This window comes from Amphiprion ocellaris, chromosome 2, assembly GCF_022539595.1.
Source record: "Amphiprion ocellaris isolate individual 3 ecotype Okinawa chromosome 2, ASM2253959v1, whole genome shotgun sequence".
Classification (NCBI taxonomy): Eukaryota; Metazoa; Chordata; class Actinopteri; family Pomacentridae; genus Amphiprion; species Amphiprion ocellaris.
In genome coordinates, this window is record NC_072767.1 from 24,345,006 (window position 1) to 24,349,080 (window position 4,075).

At 38.0% G+C, this 4,075-nt stretch overlaps 1 long non-coding RNA gene across 1 annotated transcript; it reads right to left on the reverse strand.

Moving 5' to 3' along the window:
• Positions 1-2,461: 2,461 nt before the first annotated feature.
• LOC129350985 (uncharacterized) lies at positions 2,462-3,584 on the reverse strand. Its single transcript, XR_008604595.1, has 3 exons — positions 3,542-3,584; positions 3,222-3,382; positions 2,462-2,965 (listed from the first exon to the last, which is right to left on the reverse strand). It is a non-coding gene; the product is annotated as an uncharacterized LOC129350985 (long non-coding RNA).
• Positions 3,585-4,075: the final 491 nt, after the last annotated feature.

Consider the following 4,075-nt stretch of genomic DNA (forward strand, 5'->3'; position numbering starts at 1 on the left):
CCCCCCCCAGAGAGGCTCTGAGGCTGTAAAAGGAGACTTTTTACAGCACTACTTACTGAAGGAACCAGTCTCATTAGACATGATTTGATTCTTTTTTGTAAGGAAATTTAAACTTTAATAGAAGTCTTAACTAGCTTCAAACTTTAAATTATACTAAAATAAAGGACTATCACAAAAAAAACCTGAAAAAAGACAATTTTTTTAAAAAAGTAGTGAAAGAAAACCAGGACAATATTGACCATAAAATTTCCAGGATTGTGATAATTTCTTTAAATTTTGAATTAACCACTAAAATACAGATGTTAGACTTTTATAAAACATCTCAAATTTTTCAGTCCTAAAACACTCTGATCATTTTTCCCAAGAACAGAATTTAAGTTCATTTGACCATATACTTGTGTCCTGAATCAGTATGTTTGAGAATGTGTGTTGATGCATATGATGGAAACTACTACTTTGTAAAATGATAGAAGTCCCCTGTTTGATGGCACAGAATGACACGGGTCCCACTTAGATAGCATGGAGCGATGTTCACACTCCACAATGGACACAGATAAAAAAAAATAAACTAAATTATATATTACATAAAAAATAATTATCAAAACTTAAAAGAATGGAAGAATTTTAACTGCTATCATTCTACTGGTGTGATAAAAATTCTTCTAAGAAGACAAATGCAAATTTGTGCCGTGAATGTGCAAAGCTTGAATCTAGCATCACTCACTGCTGGTTTTAACAAATTTTACAATGTACTTCTGTCCTCTGTCTGTAAATAGAAGCATGTGTTGATGCATGGTGGAGAAAAAAGTTAACCACAGATGCCCCACTTAGATAGCATGGCATGGCATGGCATGGCATGGCATGGACACTACAGAATGGATGAGTATGAAAGAAATTTTTGAAATGTAAAAATAGTAACCTAAGGGTATCACAAATGAATGTTATAGCATTACTATCAACACATTTGTGATTTACATTTAATATCCATCCATCCATTATCTATACACCGCTTAATCCTCACTAGGGTCGCGGGGGGGGCTGGAGCCTATCCCAGCTGACTCGGGCGAAGGCAGGGGACACCCTAGACAGGTCACCAGTCTGTCACAGGGCTACATATACAGACAAACAAGCACTCTCACATTCACACCTACGGGCAATTTAGAGTAATCAATTAACCTCAGCATATTTTTGGACTGTGGGAGGAAGCCGGAGTACCCGGAGAGAACCCACGCATGCACAGGGAGAACATGCAAACTCCATGCAGAAAGATCCCGGGAAAGCCGGGACGCGAACCAGGGACCTTCTTGCTGCAAGGCGAAAGTGCTAACCACTACGCCACTGTGCAGCCCTACATTTAATATATTAGATTATAATAACTAACAAACACAAAGTTTAACATGACTGAACAGAAAGCTTGAACCTAATTTCCTGCTAATGTGTAACCTTAAGTGTTGTAAAGGTACAGAGCTTACATGTAGCATCACATCATTGCTAGAAACTGCTGCAGTGTTTTTATATTAGTACATGGCATTCGCCACGACTGCGTATAAACGGAAATAATCAATTGGGGATACTGACAGCAAATTAATTAGTTTTTTTACAATACACAATAAGTATTAAAAAAATAAATAATGCATAAAAACCTTTTGAAAATGTCTGTTAGAATTAAATGAAGAAGGAAAAAAAGTCCACTGTTGGATGGTACTGAATGATAAGAGTCCCCTCTTTGATGGCATAGAATGACATAGACTCCCTCTTAGATAGCATGGAGCGATGTTCACACTCCTGCATGTGTGTGTAAGAACAGAAGAGGATATATGCCTGATCAATGATTCAACTAAGAGATGAGTCATGTTCAATTCAATAATCCTGGACATTACAAAGTCCTAAGATGGTGTTTTTATAACCTTTCTCGACTGTAAATGCAAGTTGGCTGATTGACATTAGTCTGAGGTGTTTTTTGAGGGAAATCAAAAATGTAAACTTCAACATAGTTTGAGATGAGATGGTATATTTGATGGGTTACTTACAGAATCAGTATCTTCAAACATAACTGGATTCAATATTTTTGTCATAATATACTAAGGTTCAATTTCAGAGCATATTCCAACCATTTTCAAACTTTATCTATTTAAATGCTATTTAGAAGCAGATGGAATAAGTATTTTTTTAAGGAAAAAGAAAAGCATTACATTTCACTAATGTTTTGTATTCTACCTAACTGCTTGTAATAGCAATAGCTGTCACATAACACCTGCCTACAGTCACAAATATAAAACAGTAAAAAGCACAACTAATGGTTTTTTACATAATAAACTGTCAAGACAGTTTATAACAGAAAAAAACTCATAATCTCACAAAAAGAGGCCGCCCCCCCCCCCCCCCCCCCCCCCCCCCCCCCCCCCCCCCCCCCCCCCCCCCCCCCCCCCCCCCCCCCCCCCCCCCCCCCCCCCCCCCCCCCCCCCCCCCATAGCCAAACAAAACTGGCATGGTATATGGTCTGTTGCTGATGACATGTAGGTTGTTTGTTTTTTTGGTACTATTTGTCCTTAACCAGAGGATAGGCCTGAACAGTTATTTCGGTAGTTTCCCTCATTCCATATTTTGCTCAGAAGAAGGCTGCGCATTGTGGATCCTTGCTTGTGTGCAAGTGCCTTTGCAACGTCAACTTCATCTTGATGTTTTCGCATCAGGTGTCTTGAAACTTTTCCGAAAGGCTTCTGACAATAGAAGCAGTAATTTTTCTTGTCGTAGACATGTTTGTGTGCGGTGTTTGAGGACATTTTCACTTGGATACCCTTCAAACTGCATTCAAGGACATTTTCATCCTTTTTCATCCCAGTCTTAACTGCTTTTTTCTGATGACTTTCTTGGTTACTTCATCATCTACTTCTGTTGGTTCATCATCATCATCATCTTCTTCCTCTGACATATCAAGGGAAAGGGAGATCTGTGGTTCTATTTCCTGAAATACAAAAAAAAGAGTAAGAAAATGAATGCTATAAATTATCTCACAACATTTTTTTGTAGTTTTAGCACATAGTTAAAATCAATATTTACCAGCCCTGGCCAAAAAAAATTAATCCATAATTACCATTTCAATGACAGATATATCATCTTCAGTGTGAGAAGATGAATCCATCACTACATCACAGACACTCCCTGGCTAATCACTGTTAGCATTGTGTTGAATGTCAATCTCATTTCCATCATGAACTTACCTGGATATCTGACTCTTTCTTGTACTTGTATTGTATGCCTCCAACATCCTCATAACTTGACCAAGAAAAAGATCCAGCCATTTGAGACAGCAACGTTGGCTGTGCCAAATCCAGTTTTCTGTTTGCTCCAAAATCTGCGATAAACAGTTTGTTGCTGATATCTGTAGAATATTGAAAATGATCCTTAGACATGTACTGCTTAATGCAATATCCACAAAATAACATCATCTTTACTATCATGTCTAATGAAAAATTGGATAATAAACACATTCTACCAGATATTTATGGCTATGACTAAACAATTTATTCATTTTTTTTACCAAACAAAATGTTTTCAGGCTTCAGGTCTCTGTGCAAAATCCCCGCGTGAATGGACTTAATGTAGTCCCTTGCAGTAGCTCCTGGCAGATCCCCAGTCTTCGAGCCTCAGTCAAACTTTCTCTCTCACGAAAGTTCTCTGTTTTCAATTACCCTCCACCAGACTGTATTCGCAAAGAGGGGAGACAAAATAGGCAAAGTAACTATCTTCCCAACACTGCAATTGGTTGTAAAAGATGTTCTGGTTTTAACTTCTTCTGAACATAGGACATGTGCCATTTTAATCTCATTTTCAGAAATATGCTTTGCAACTCCTTTTCACTGCAACTTCGTAGCCCCTCCTGGGAAATTTCAGCAGCATTGCACTCCATTTGCAACCTTTGTTGCTGTGTAAAAACAAGTTGTCCCAATTTTCGTAACGCCAGGCTGAGATTCAAGGTTTTCTAATGAACTCTTCCAGCGGGATTCCATGAAAATACAGAAAAACAACCATTAGGCATTGTCATATTTTAAAATTTTGTAAAGCATGCAAAAAG